Source organism: Notamacropus eugenii, chromosome 3 (genome assembly GCF_028372415.1).
Source record: "Notamacropus eugenii isolate mMacEug1 chromosome 3, mMacEug1.pri_v2, whole genome shotgun sequence".
Classification (NCBI taxonomy): domain Eukaryota; kingdom Metazoa; phylum Chordata; class Mammalia; order Diprotodontia; family Macropodidae; genus Notamacropus; species Notamacropus eugenii.
This window is the reverse complement of record NC_092874.1, coordinates 19228986-19245145: the sequence shown is the minus strand read 5'-3', so window position 1 is coordinate 19245145 and position 16160 is coordinate 19228986. Positions and strand designations below refer to the sequence as shown.

The window sequence follows — 16160 nt, the reverse complement described above, 5'->3', positions numbered from 1 at the left end:
TCAAAGGATATGAACAGACAGTTTTCAGAGGAAGAAATCAAAGCTATCTATAGTCATATAAAAAATGCTCTAAATCATTATTGATTAGAGAGATGGAAATGAAAACAACTCTGAGATATCACATCACATCTATCAGACTGGCCAACTTGACAAAACAGGAAGATGATAAATGTTGGAGAAGATGTGGGAGAATTGGAACACTAATTCATCGTTGGTGGAACTGCGCTGATCCAGTCATTCTGGAGAGCAATTTGGAACTACACTCAAAGGGCTACAAAAATGTGCATACCCTTTGACCCAGAAATACTGCTTCTAGGACTGTATCCCCAAGAGATCATAAATATGGGAAAGGGTCCCACATGTACAAAAATATTTATAGCAGCCCTCTTTGTGGTGGCTAAAAACTGGAAATCAAGGGAATGCCCATCAATTGCGGAATGACTGAATAAATTATGGTATATGAATGTAATGGAAAATGATGAACAGGAAAGCTTCAAAGAGGCTTGGAAAGACTCTGTTCTGATGCTGAGCAAAAGGAGCAGAACCAGGAGAACTTTGTACATAGCAGCAACCACAGTGTGTGAGGATTTTTTCTGCTAGACTTAGAATTTCATTGCGATGCAAGGACTCAAAATATTCCCGATGGTCTTCTAAGGCAAAATGCCTTCCACATCCAGAGAAAGAGCTATGGAATTGGATCGCAGAATGCAGCAGATCATTTCCTTTTGTATCACATTTTGGTTTATTTTATGATTTCTCCCATTCATTTTAATTCTTCTATGCAGCATGACTAAGGTGAAAATGTATTTAGTAGGAATGTATGTGTAGAACCTATATAAAATTGTATGCCATCTTGGGGAGGGAGGAAGGAAAAAAATCAAGTTATATGGAAGTGATTGTAGAACACTGAAAACAAATAAAATAATTTTTAAAAAGTAAAAAAAATAAAGTTTGCAAACTTCATTACATATATTTTCTCATATATTCAAGGCTCCCTGCTAGGTGCTAGAGCATCCCTCCAGTAAAACAAGTCTTGAACTTCAAGTATCTTCTAAGGTTGGTTATCCTGTCTGATCAGTCACCTGGGTTCCTTTCATCATGCTCTCGTCTGTAACTGAAACCTTCTAAATATTTCAGAATACTTAAGGAAAGACAAGGTCAGTGTCTAGGCCTTACAACTTAACTTGAACTCTGCTGTGAATTGCCTGAAGAGCCCTTTTAGGCTCTGAGTATCTGTTTAATTTGGTTTTTTTCCTCTGTGGCCAAGAAAATGCTTCTTGGATAGCTAGCTATAAAGGTCAGTCATCAGGGGAAAAATCCAAGTCTACCAAGCTGTGTGTCTAGTCATCTTCCATCCTCGTGATGCTTCCACACAGACTTGCTAAGTATAGGAAGGGAAGCTCTCTCGATGTGGGTTTCAGTAGACTGAATCAGAGAGGAAAAAGAAACTTTGCTCAAACCTGGAGATCAAAAGCAAGAAGGAGAAAGAGGCATCTTTCAGAATCCAGAAGGGTTTTATAAACAAGGGATACCAGAAATTGAAATCTCAAAGAGGAATCCTTCTTTTGTGGGGCCACTTTTCAGAGAGTGATCATTAATTTTTTTCATTCCTGGTTTAGTATGATTATTAACATATAGAATCAGAGACAAATGTGGACGACTGTTGATTACTACCAGTGCTGGAAAGGACCCCTTTGGGGGAGAGGCCACCGAAGTCAGGAGTCAAATGCTATCTTCCTGCACTTTAATACTGCTGAACAATTAATTAAGTTATCAGGGAGAATATTGTTCTCCCTGAAACTTATTAACAGTCTGATTCATCCACAAAGCCCCTAGGCCATCATCAACTGCCTCATAATCATACAGAAGAAAAATAGGCTAAGTGTGCATTCTTGCTTAATACCCCAAAGAAGATACTCTTTGCCCTGTGTCTTTGTTCGAAAATATCTCTATTGAGAGTTTAAAAAAAAAAATTCCCTCCTACTTGACATGAAATATGGCACATCAAGGAACCAGTGGGAGTAAATTACAGGGACTCCAGGATCCCCAGATTAAGAAGAGAAGCTGGACTTTCTCAGAAACACACAAATCATTCCGTTGTAGCCCGAGCGCAGCCAGTGGCTCAGTCCAGCAAGACTTCAAGTGCCCTGGTTAATACAGACCAGAAAAAAGACCCTTCCCTGAATGATAAAGAGGATAGGGGCAGCCCTAAAGATAGATGCTTGCCACATGAGCAATACCAGTTCGGTGGGCATTAAGTGTGTTGGGGTTTTTAGGGTGGAGAGGAAATTGTAAGCCAAGCCCTCCCCTCAAAAAATACCATCTTAGAGAGATGTTTCTTCAGCCAAAGACAAAGTACATCTTATCAGCCCATTTTAAAAATATCAATAGCTCCCTCTGCAGGAAGCCTCAGCCCAAGGAATTGGGTTAGGATGGTTTTCTCCTAATGCCCCCAAACCAAGGGGGCCCGCTCAGAAATTACTATCAGAGAGGAATTAAAAATGCCAAGTGCTTTTCTGCTTCTAATGTCTGTAATGCTATGCTTTGGAGCAGGATACGCCAACAACAAGTGTTCCCAATCATTTGTCTTTTTATATCAAATTCATAGCACTAGATGAGAAAGACGGAGGACTGATTTTTCATAATCACCTTTTTTAATTTACCTGCAGAGTGAAGTCTCAAAAATCTAGAGGATGTCCCTTGTATCATTATTTGCTGATTGTCCAATTATATAGCTTTTTTTTTTTTTTTTTTTTGGTCCTGGGCCCTTTGGATGAGGGAGTTAAGTTTACTTTTCCAGGAATGCTGAAACTTCTCTAGAGTGAAAAACATAGTGAAAGACACTCTCAGGAACCTGCACTGGATTCCTGGTTCTGTTCGTCCTATGCTGTGACCTGGGACAAGTCATTTCATTTCTCTGGGTCTCAGATTTCTAATCTGTAAAATGAGATGAATGAATTCAAAAGTCATTTCTGGTTGTAAATAGAACCCTATGAAATAACTCAGTTCCATGACTTTTTTTTAAAAAAAGTCATACATATCTTACTATGATAGAAACCAAAAGGAAGGGAGGGAGTTTTTTCCTTGACGATGTGCTCAGGTTCAGTAGGTGGCTACTGCTTTCGAACTCAGAGGGCTCATTCATCCTCTCAACTTGCCATTGCATCTGGTGACTTCAAATTGAGACCCTGGAACCGGAGCTCAGAGAATAGGAGATGCTGCTACTAAATTTTCTACGTGTCTGATCCCAGGTCTTGGAAGTCACAAATCCTGAATCCTTAGCTCAGAGTTACAATGGTTGAATGACCCTGCTTGGATGATCTAATCTCTTTGTCCAGTAACTTAGTCAGCTGTGGTCAGTTTTATTTCTAGATGCTAAAAAGATGTTTCGGGAAGTTTGTTTAAAAAAAAAAAACCAACAACAAATAATGTACATTGAGATCTACACATGACAGGTACTATATTTAAGCACCAAGTGTCCAGTCCAGTCCAACAAGCAATTACTATGTGTGCATGTATGTATATACACATATACACACATATATGTATGGATATACGTATAGCCTAGAGAAGGAAATGACAAACTACACCAGTCTCCAGTATCTCTGCCAAGAAAACCCCAAGGACAAAAGTCCATAGGGTCACATAGAGTTGGACACAAGGAACAACAAGAAATATTTAAAGCCATTTCAAGGTGGAAACTAGTAGAGACTTTGGGAGGTATAGTCTTGAATGGCACTAGAGATCAAGAGGCAGAGGTAAAAAGGGAGAACATTGCAGGAATGACAGACTGTGCAGGGGTAAGGAGGTGAGAGATGGAATCTTAAATTCGGGGAACACCAATTAGGCTGCCCTGTAGAGTGCATGAGGGATAGATGGATTGGATCCAGATTGGGAAAATCTATAAATGCCCTGAAAAGGGTTCCTGTTTTATCCTAGAGGTAAGAGGGACTCCTTGAAGATTTTCGAGAAGAGAAGTGTCGCATTAGAACGGTGCTTTAAAGATATGAACTTAGCAGCTATATGGAGGGTAGATTGAAGAAGGGAGAGAATAGAAGCCAGGAGGAATTTTGGTATTTTTGCAGTTGTGAGGAAGAAAGCTAATAAGGGCATAAGCTTAGGGTAGTGACTGTGTATGTGTGCGTGTGTGTACAGATATACACATTTAGATGTAACCCAGGGCTCAAGTCTATTTGCATAAGACCCTTGGCTGTTAAGAAGCTCTGTGATCTGCCTTGGGCAAGTCACTTAATTCTCTAGACCTTAATTTCCTCATTTGCAAAATGAGATTAGAATAGAAGTTGAGAGAAGTACTTTCTTGACTCTCATGCTTCTGGAAACAAAGAGGAACACTAGAGGCAGGTAAGGGGTATACTGGATGCTAAATTTATGATTCAGGAAGATCTGAGTTCAAATCCTGACTTTGTGATCCTTTGAAAGTCTTTAAATGTCTCTCAATTTCCATTTTCTAATCTGGAAAATGGGGTAACAATAACGCTTCCCTCCTAGAGTTGTTGTGAGTAATGAAATAACATAGGTAAAGGACTTTTTCAAACCCTGAAATATTATGTAAATATTAGCTCTTATTATTATTAATGCGGCTATCATACTCAGTAGAAAAGCTATTTAGACTAGAGAACACCACCATGGACTCTCTAAGGATGAATGGCTACCATGTCCCCCGAGTTATGGCGAGGAAGATACCCACTTGCTGTCAGGTCAAATACCCTCTAATGAGACCATCAAAGGGAAACGAGTAGTAGTAACTGAAGTCTGTTTGAGCACAGAAGCAGCTGTTGGTCGAGCTGGTAATAATAACTGAAATGTTTGCTGTCTTCCTGGATCATGTAAGTATCCAAGATGGGAGAAGAATCTCCCATCATTTATCCAACAAGTTGACTAGTGCCCTCTGCTGGTGACCCACATGGGTAAAAATGACATTGCATTTACACAGTATGATTGAAGTTTGATGTCTTGAGTTGCAAATTGAAGATCTGAGTGGCATGAGTAGTATTGTTACTGCCATCGATAGAAGGCAAGGATTTCAGAAGAAAAAAATTGAAGAGCTGATTAAGAACATAGTCTCTGATAATGGGACTTGGATGGATTTTAAGACCACTACTTAAATTATAGAAATGATTGGCTCCTGGTGGGGATGGAGTGCCACTAACAAGGGCTTTGGAAACGTATTTGACTGGAATCTTATAAATCTGATCAACTGAATCAGCTTTAAACTGATAGGGAGCAAGAAAACTGCCTAAGCAAATTGGTCTAGCAGGAAACCATTGAAAGAAGCTAAGATGAAAAAAAAATGTAATAGTCACTCATTCCAAGCTCAGGGGCCATCTCCTATAGAGACCTTAATTAATCCTGTCAACTGTTGATGACCTCCACATTCAAGAAAATTATATTGTCTCTATGTTGTCTGTACTTACCTAGACTGATGTTGTTTCTCCCAAAATAATTTATAATGAGTGAATTAAAAAATACTTAAGTACTTCCTATGTTCCAAGATCATTGAGGATAGGGACTGATTTCTTATTGTTTTTAGCATTCTAAGCACCTGTCACTGTACCTGACATACCATAGGTGCGTATTATTCAACACTTGAATTAAATTAGATTGAATCGAATGGTGAGCACCTAGTAGGTCTTTTTTAAAATCATAACTGAAGAAAAGAAATACTGATTTTTTTCATTTTTTTGTTCATTCTGAATTCACTTTATTTTTTTTTCTTCTGGCAATTTGATTCACCCCCTCTTTTGTGGGGTTACTTCAAGAATTGTTGATTTTGTTAAGCTTTTAAGAAATAACACTTTAGTTTATCAGGCCTAGTCTTTTTGTTGACCTCTTTATTTCTTTTCTAATTTTTAAGATTTCTTTTTTGAGTTTTCTAATTTAGTGACTTGTTTTTCTTAAGTATCATACTCAGTTCATTAATCTTTTCTTTTCTCTTTTGCTAATGTATATTGTCAGAGATAGGATTTTTTCCTCTAAAGACTGCCTTTAGCGGAATCTCAAAAATTTTGGTATGTTATCTCCTTGTTATCATTCTCTCTTACAGTTATTAGCTGTTTGTCTGATTTGTTCTTTGACCCACTCATTCAAAATGTCATTACTTCGACTCGTTTTAGGCCCTATCTTTTGCCTGTATTTAATTACCATTTTATTGAAACATAGTCTGTAGAGGATATATTTAATATTTCTACTTTTCTACATTAATTTATACTCTATCTATGCAGTACTGGATAGTATATTTTTGTAAAGGTACTGGCCAATGATAAGAATGTGTGTGTTCTTTAATGCTCCCATTCAAAAGAGACTGTAAATCTTTCAGATCTAATACTCCCAATAGTCAGTTCATTTCTATAACTTTTTCTGGTTTTTTGTTGGATTTATACAGCTCAGAGAGGGGAACATTCATAACTGCTACAATTACTGCATTGACATTTATGTCTTCTTTCCATTTTAGTTGGATTTTCCTCTGCAAGTTTGTTATACCATTTGATGCATAAAGTTTAATAATATTGTTGTTTCGTTGCCTTATGGTGCCTTTAGGCAGATATATAGTTTCCCCATTTATCTTTCTGGAGTATGTGAATTTTTATTTTTGCCTTGTTTCACTAACGAAAAAAAAGAATTAAATCCAAGTTGAATAAAATGGAGTCAGACCAGCTTTTCAAATTTTGATATTTTAGAAGCTATTTTCAATGATCCCATACTTTTTGATTCTACAAAAGCCCTATTTTTGTCTTAGCACTGTTTGGCTGTAAGTTGTGGGATAGTAAGGTCTTAAAAATAATTTCAGTGTAGATGACCTAAAAAAGGAACAGGGAGACACAAAGTGGGCAGACACAGAATATAAATATATTAGAAAGGATGACTTGTGCATGAGAATTGATGTAAAATACATAATCAAGGTCATAAAACTGGAAAAAAAGATGAGGTGGCCAAAGAGCAAGATCAAGGAGTAAAAGGTAGACTGATCAAGTGTTGTATCCCAAAAATATTTTGGTATCTCTAAAATATTTTAAAAACACATGAACATTCCCAATGACAGACTACTTTTCAATAGAGACTGAATGGAAAGATATGAATACAGATGGCTGAGATCTACTGCTGGGAGAAGGACCAGTGCCATGCAATCATGAATCAGCTCAAGTCTTGAGGTCTTATGAAAAATGACTTTTCACTTACTCATAGTATTCAAATACATCAGACTTCACACTAGCTCCATAAAGGAACCCTTTGAACAAAAGCACTAACATATCCTCTGCTGTCATTTTATTATTATTATTTTTATCATTATTAGAGGAATCAGAATGATTCTACATTAAAAAAGGGTACAGGAATGAGTCAATTATGTTGAGATGATTTTTTAAAAACATATAGGTAAGTGGGATTCACGGGGAAAGGGGGGAAGGGAGAGGAGGAATGATGTAAATTATCTTACATAAAAGAGATGCACAAGGAAGAGCTTTTACAGTGAAAGGGGAAATGTTAAGGGATGGGCAGTGCTTGAACTTCACTCACATTTAAATTGGTTCAAAAAGGAAACATATTCAATTGGTAGTAGAAATCTATCTTACCCAACAGAGAAGTAGGAGGGGAAGGGGATAAGGAAAAAGTAAAGGTGATAAAAAAAGAGGACAAATGAGGCAGAGGTCAGAAACAAAACAGACTTTAGAGAAAAGACAGGATAAAAAGAGAAGGATAAATAGAAGAAAATAAGATGGAGGGAATTGTACAGTTAGTAATCATAACTATGAATATGAATGGAATGAACCGATAAAATGGAAGTGGATAGCAGAATTGATTAGAAACCAGAATCCAACAACATGTTGTTTACAAGAAACACACTTGAGTCAGAGACATACATAGAGTTAAAATAAGTAACTGGAGTAGATAGAACCTATTATGCTTCAGCTGAAGTAAAAAAGTCAGAGGTGGTAATCTTGATCTCAGACAAAGCAAAAGCAAAAATAAACCTAATTAAAAGAGATAAGCAAGGAAACTACACCTTGCTAAAAGGCACCATAGACCATGAAGTAATATCAATACTAATCATATATGCACCAAATGACATAGCATCTAGATCCTTAAAGGAAAATTTAAATGACTTACAGGAGGAAATAGACAGTAAAATTTAATAATGGGGGGCTTCAACCTCCCTGTCTCAGAACTAAATAAATCTAACCATAAAATAAATAAGAAACAAGTTGAGGAGATGAATAGAATCTTTAAAGAGTTACATGATAGACCCCTAGACAAAACTGAATGGGACTAGAAAAGAGCATACATTTTTCTTAGCTATATATGGCACCTTCACAAAAATTGACCATGTGCTAGCATAAAAATTTCACAACCAAATGAAGAAAAGGCCTAGTATTAAATGTACCCTTTTCATAACATAATACAATAAAACTACACTTAACAAAAGGCAATGGAAGCATAGATTAAAAATTAATTTTAAACCAAATAATTTAATCCCAAAGAATGAGTAGGTCAAAGAACAAGTCATATAAACAATTAATAATTTCATTAAAGATAAGGACAACAATGGGACAATATTCCAAAATTTGTAGGATGTAGCCAAGGTACTACTTAGGGGAAAATTTAGATCTCTAAATGCATGTATACTTCAAAGAAAAAGAGCAAGAGCAGATTGATGAGTTGGGCATGCAACTAAAAAAAATCCTTGAAAAGAAGAAATTAAAAATTAGCTATTAAACACCAAAATGGAAATCCTGAAAATCAAAGGAGAGATTAATAAAATTGAAAGCAAAAAAAAGACCTATTGAACTAATAAATAAAAGTAGGAGATGGTCCTATGAAAAAATAATAAAATACATAAGCCATTAGTTAACATAGTTTTTAAAAAGAAATCAAACTACTTGTATCCCAAATGAAAAGGGTGAATGTACCACCAGATGAAAATGAACTGAAAGCAATTGTTAGGAGTTACTTTGCCCAATTATGTGCTAGTCAAATTGACTATCTAAGTGAAATGGATGAATATTTACACATAAACTGCCCAGATTAATAGAAGAGGAAATGGAATACTTAAATAATTCTGTCTTAGAAAAAGAAATTGAACAAATCATCAATGAGTTCCTTAAAATAAAATTCCCAGGACCAGGTGTATTCACAACTGGGTTCTACCAAACATGTAAAGAACAATTAATTCCAATACTAAATAAAGTATTTGGGGGAAAAAATAGGTAAAGAGTTCTGATACCTAAACCAGAGAAGAAAGAAAACCATAGACAAATTTCTTTAAGGAATCAATGCAAAAATTTTAAATAAAATACTGTTTTTACTATTCAGTAGCTCAGTCATCTCTGACTATGTCCCCACAAACCACAACCTGGTAAACCCTTCTAGCCTCCTCTGTCTCCCAAAGTCTGTTCAAATTCATGTTCATCGTTTCCATGACACTATCTTATCCTCTTCCATTCCCTTCTCCTTTTGCCTTCAAACTTTCCCAACATCAGGGTCTTTTCCAATGAGTCCTGTCTTCTCATTAAGTAGCTAAAGTATTTAAGTTTCAGTGTCAGAAGTTGAATAAAATACAAGAAAGGAGGTTACACCAAAATATCACAAAAATCATATAATATGACGGGGTGGGACTTATACCAGGAATGCAGAGTTGGTTCAATATTAGGAAAACTGTGGGCATAAACCATGTCAATAACAATAATAACAAAAAAATCATATGATTATATCAATAGTTGTAGAAAAGACCTTTGACAAAATGTAACACCCATTCTTATTAAAAACTCTAGAAAGTAAAGGAATCAAGGGAATCTTTCTTAAATTGATAAATAGTATCTATCTAAAACCAACAAGAAGCATTATCTGTTGTTATTGGGTTGTTTCAGTTGTGACCAACTCGTGACCCCTTTGGGGGATTTTCTTGGCAAAGAAATTAGAGTGGTTTACCAATTCATATCTTTCCTAACAGTTTCCATTAAAGAGTAGTCCAAGTCCTGTATGTACAAAAATATTTATAGCAGCTCTTTTTGTGGTGGCAAAGAATTGGAAATTGAGGGGATGCTCATTAATTGAGTAATGGATGAATAGGTTGTTGTATACGGCTATGATGGAATACTATTGTGTTATAAGAAATGACGAGCAAGATGGTTTCAGAAAAGCCAAGGAAGATTTATATGAACTCATGCAAAATGAAGTGAGCAGAACCAGGAGAACACTGTACACAGTTAACAGCAACATTGTAAAGATGATCAACAGTGAAAGACTTAGCTATTCTGATTGAGACAGTGATCCAAGACAATTCCAAAAGATCCATGATGAAAAGTGCTGGAACGGAGAAAAATTGTAGGAGAAAACCAGGTCCCCAAACACGTCTCTGATTTATAGCTTGCCTCCCTAGAGACTTCTAGGAATTTCCCCATGATTCAGTTTGAGGATTCTCGATCTTGGTTGTGGTGAGATATCTCACTTCTAGTAGAAAAGCCTATTCACTCTGTCTCTTGTCTGATATATTTTATCTGCATAATTTCTTTGATTTCAGTTGCCTATCTGCTTGGATAAATAGGTTCATATGCCATTCTACTATTTATGGCAGTCCTTTTGGTAACTAGCACATGGTGGGTCAGAGTCAAACCTTTGGATGTTAGATGCGACTCTTCCTCTTTAAGGGATAGAAACCAGGGAGGCATCTTGAGCCTAAAATTCATTTCCCCTAGATGAGCAATATTTTAAGGGGGCAGATAGTTATAATTCCTATGTAACACCTCCTCTTTGAGGAAAGCAGAGCAATCAGTGTAGTGGCCCCAACCTCCTTCTCTCCCCTCCAGGCAATAATCAGTCTCCCTTGGAGAGGAGTTGGTGAGATTTCAGAGACATCTATCACTGCCTCCCTGCAGGCTATACTTAGAAAATGCATGTGAATATACATAAGTTTCATGGGCAACACACACACATACACACACACACATACACACACACACACACACACACACACAAGATAGAGAAGGAACCATGCACTTATTCCCACATAATCGTGAAAGAATCTCACTCCTTTTTCAGCCTATTTCTAGTTTGAAAGAGATTCCTGCTTTCTCTACAGCAATCCTTCCCTAAGTTAAATTATCTGCTTTTACCAGATAAAGAATCCTGCTCCATGGTTCCTTGTCTACACTTCTTGGTCATACAAGCAGAACAGGAAACTCTAAGAGTGGGCATGTGATGAGTTTCAACAGAACATTCTCAAACCCTCTCAGAGTGGGCTCTGGGAGTGGGTTTGCTGCTCTTTCCCTTTTTTTATGAGGCCACAAACTCATTCTCCACTGGCCATAAGACACACTGAACTTTTCATTGTTGTTGAGCAATTGTACGGTTAAAACCACTCGGCTGGCCTTTGACCTCTTTTTTCATGCCCATGAGATCCAATTGTAAGACAATGGGGCATGCCCTGCAAGGTCTCCCAGCTGACCTTAAACCGTGCTTCATCTATCTAAAGGCAGACATGCCACCATGAACATCCCTCTAGGGACCAGTGAGGATATTCATCCTCCAAAGAGAAATAAAGCCACATCAACAGCATATAAAGCATGGCTTATTTAGAGTAGAAAGCAGCAGAAAGGTTATTGCTTCCCCTTTAATTACTGATGCTTTCTGAATAAGGAAAAAGTTGGAATCTCAGGAAACCAATAAGCAAGAACATGGTCAAAAGTTTTAAAAACACTTCATCAAAATTATGGACTGTGACTACTGGGGTGATTCCTTCATGGAAAGGAATTGAAATTTTCCAGCTCCCCACATCCTCATCCAGCCTAGTTGATGGTGCCACCCCCAAACTCCCCACAAGAAGGCTAGTCTTGCCAAGTCTGTCAGAAGACATTCACATGGGTCTATACTGACAGTGCATCCACCATTGGATTGCTGTTGGGGCAATAATGGTGAGAAGCCAAGAATTAGGAATCCAGACACTTTCCCTGCCCAGTCTCATTCCTTTGGAAACCCTGGCATGTTCTCCTATCTCACCTTCATCTCAAGCACCACCTTCTACATTAGGTTTTTCTTATTCCTCCAATTCCCAGGGTCTTCCTCCCTGACACACTTTGGGTAAGGGTAGGTCCTTGATTGAACTAGTCAAGCATTCAACTCATTTCACTTAGCCTTGAGAGCTTTATAAAATGAGAACTCTCCATTGAATCAAACAAAGGCATCAGAAAGTGTGGGAAGTTATTGAAAGCCATTTGATGAAATGAATTGATGCTTCACAAGAGATGTCTTATTCATAGGCTAAGGAGACTTGGCCATGCCCAGTGAGTGTTCTAAAAATTAGCAGATCAGTTAGGAACTGGGGAGGGGGGGAGGATTGAGAATTTAGCAGTTAAGTGGTAGAGACTTAGGTTTCAGTCTCCCCCCTTCCTCCCTTGGCCAAAAGAGGATCCTGTGAGTTTTGAAGAGTCCAGAGATTTTAAACTTGTCATGGGCATCTTAGCAGCATCTCCACAATCAGCTGAGAGTGCCATGTACTTCATGAGCTTAGGACAGATGAATAAGATGAAGGAAATGCAGTCCAAAGCTCTATGACAGGGCTTCTTCAGACCTTTTGATCTGTTTTGGATCCCTCGGTGAACTCTACGGACCCCTTCTCAAAATAATGTTTCTCAATCTATAAAATAAAAATATGTAATATTACAAAGGAAACTAATTGTTTTGAAATACAGATATATATGTATGTGCATATGTGTATACACATACATTCCCATACGCACATGTATACGTACATATACATACATACATGTGTATGCACATACATGTTTGTGTACAAGGAGCCCAATAGAAAAGCTCCATCATATATAAGGGGAACATCATGAAGACAAAAGGACTTGCAGTAACTGTGAGTACCCCTTTTGCCCCATATGCTCTCAGTTGACTTTCCCCTGGCCTCTTGTGAAAGAGTATCATTGACCTTGGGGGGAGGAGCAGAGGGGTTATTTTGTACCACCTACACACTACAACAGTAAATGCCTAATTTTAAAAGCTAATGAAGTTTGGCTGACTAATTAATATCAACTGAAAATCATGATGCCAGGAAGAGGGGAGTTCACCAGTGAAAACCTGTGATCTATATCATTAAAAAGATACTCCCAACTCTTCAGGGGTACCCCTAGACTCTGAGAGCTGTCCCCCGGGGACCTGGACTACTTTGAAATATTAGCCAGATGGCATCAAGTCTAAAACCTTCTGCACCCAGTATGGGATTCATTTCTGCTTAACCCGGGTATTTCCAGGTCCCAGCACAGAGCCTGGCACCTGCTTAATAAAAACTCTTGAATTGAACTGAATCACTGCCACATCAGCTGGTTATAGGACCAACAGGGCCAATAGGGACATGCATTGTTGGGGGGAGGGGGGAGGAGGGAGGACAAAATCTTCAGCGTTGAAGCTTTTGGTTATTGGTTAGAGGTCATTAGATTGACCTTTTAGAGTGGCAAGGAAATAGCAAAGGTGCAGCTGGATTTTCTGGAGACACTGCCAAGGAATAGCAGAAACAGGGCATCCTCATTTTCCTGAGCAGCTTCACCAGTGGAGATGAAGAGGAGGCCATGTGGTCCATGGTGCTCTACTTCATGGCATCTGCTTACAGATCTCTGCTGAAGTACTCTGGCCAAAGAGGCCAATATAAAACATGATAAAAGTGTACTCCAGGGGTGCTTTATATCAGACAAAGAAAGAAGGCAGACAGTTTAGGAGAGAGTTCTAGGAGAAAGTTCTGTCTCAGACACTAGGAGAGGACCTGAGGGCATGGATGGAAAGGAAAGGGAAGAGCAGTCAGGGTCAGCCAATAAACATTTGTTAAGTTCCTCCTTCATGCCAGGCACCATGTTAAGTGCAGAGGAAATAAGGTAAGACAAAAGAAGGATGGGACACATAGGATGGAGACCTTAAATATAGTGATCTTCAGACTTGGGGACAGGACATGATTGTTGTCTTCAAGTACTTGAAAGGCAGTCATGTAGAAGAGGAGTTAGATTGTTAGGATTCAGAGAAAACTAGCAGTAATGAGGTACAATGGCAAGGAAGGAAGGAAGGAAGGAAGGAAGGAAGGAAGGAAGGAAGGAAGGAAGGAAGGAAGGAAGGAAGGAAGGGGAAGAGGAAGAGGAAGAGGGAAAGAAGGAAGAAAGGAGGGAGGGAGGAGGAGGAAAGAAGTCCTTTAAATTCTAAAACTATGAATCAATTAGGTTGCAGAGCAATAGATTTAAGCTTAATTTAAAGAAAAACTTCCTAAAAATTAGAGCTTCCCCAAAGTGGAAGAGGCTACCCGAAGAAGTCATGGGTTCCTCCCCCCACCCCCAACTTCCTATGAACACATTTACACCCCCCTGCTTCAGAGGGTCCTCTTTTCTAGGAAGAGAAGGTACCCATTCAGAGACAATAATTATCTCTGAGTGGAGCTACAGGGGGTGGTTGAGTTGCAACTGGTTTAGGGGAAGCTAGAAATGAGCTGGGACTTTTTTTTTTTTTTGAGATAAATGAGCAGTTTCACAAATAAAGTGGCTGAAATAGTTGTTTCCTGTGGGCTAATCAAACAGACCAAATCCCATATCTTCATCAGACTCCTCCAATTTCCTTGGCTTCCACCATGGACGGAGCGGCAGCAGCAGGTGCAGGAGCAGCTGGAGCAGCCACCACAGGGATCTCCACTGCAAATGCCAAAGGGTCGGCCAGGAAGGCCTTCACCTTTTCAGCAGGTGGGAAGGTGTACTCAGTCTCCACAACTACAGCCAAGACGCTCTTGTACCCATTGATGATGGAGTCGGGTACTGATGCAACAGTTGGGTAGCCAATCTGCTGACAGACCCTGGCAGCCTTACGGACGCCCTCTAAGAGACAAAGGAACAAAGCCTCCTCCGTGATGTCCAGCACTTCAGGGTTGTAGATGTTGCTGTTGTCAAACACCTGCTGAATGATCAGCCCAAAGGAGAACGGGGAAATTTTCAACATGTTCAACAAGATGGCCTCACTGGCACCCACTTTGTCTCCATTCAATCAGCTGCACATCACTCAAGATTTCAGTGGTGCCCCTGGAAATCTTGGTGGTGATACCCAGAACCTGGAAGAAGGAAGTCTTCTCAGTACCCAGACCAGTGTACTGGGCGGGCACAGTGACATCACATGGGGCAATGGTGCCAGCATGGGCAGCAGCTGGCATCTTATTGGCCAGAAGCATATCCCTAATCTAGTCAGATCTTCCTTGGTGAACACAAAGCCCACATTCCCCTGAATGTGAGGCAGCAGTTTCTCCAGAGCGGGATTGTTCTGCAGATGACCACCAATGGCTTTGCGCATCATGGTGTTTTTTCCCATCAATACTACGGCCTTAGCACGGAGGGACATCCAGATCTGCTGCATCTGCTTGGAGCCCACATTGAATGCTCCCACAATGAAGCATTTTGGATAATCATCCAAAAGTTGGATGATCTTAAAGAAGTATTTGGATTTCCAGGTAATCCTGTCTTCCCTGAGCATCTTGGTGGTGCTTCAGGGATTGCTATGAGGGGTTTAAAGACGATGTCTCTCGCACGAGGGCGCCTGGGGAGAGAGTAAGCTGGTACTTTTTACATGTGGGTATAAAATATATACATGCCCATAAGACTCTGAATGCTTGAGTCAAATTTATAAGAATAAAAATCATTCCCCAATTGGTCAAAGGACATGAACATGCAGTTTTCAGATGAAGAAATCAAAGTTATCTATAATCACATAAAAATGCTTTAAATTGCTATTGATTAGAGAAATACAAATTAAAACAACTTAGAGATATCACTTCACACCTATCAGATTGACTAACATGACAAAAAAAGAAAAATGATAAATATTGGAGAAGACGTGGGAAAATTGGGACATTAATGCGCTCTTGGTGGAGTTGTGAACTGATCCAACCATCCTGGAAAGCAATCTGGACCAAAAGAACTATAAAACTTTGCATACTCTTTGACCCAGCAATACCACTGCTAGATCTGTATCTCAAAGAAATTTTTTTAAATGGAAAAGAACCCATAAGTACAAAAAGATTTATAGCAGCTCTTTTTTGTGGTGGCAAAGAATTGGAAATTGAGGGGATACCCACCAATTGGGGAATGGCATATTATTGTCATGGAATATTATTGTTATATAAGAAA

At 38.8% G+C, this 16160-nt stretch overlaps 1 pseudogene; it reads right to left on the bottom strand.

Annotated features, from left to right (window-relative positions):
• Nucleotides 1-14523: 14523 nt before the first annotated feature.
• On the bottom strand, nt 14524-15507 carry LOC140531085 (large ribosomal subunit protein uL10 pseudogene; annotated as a pseudogene).
• Between the last annotated feature and the right edge of the window lie 653 nt (nt 15508-16160).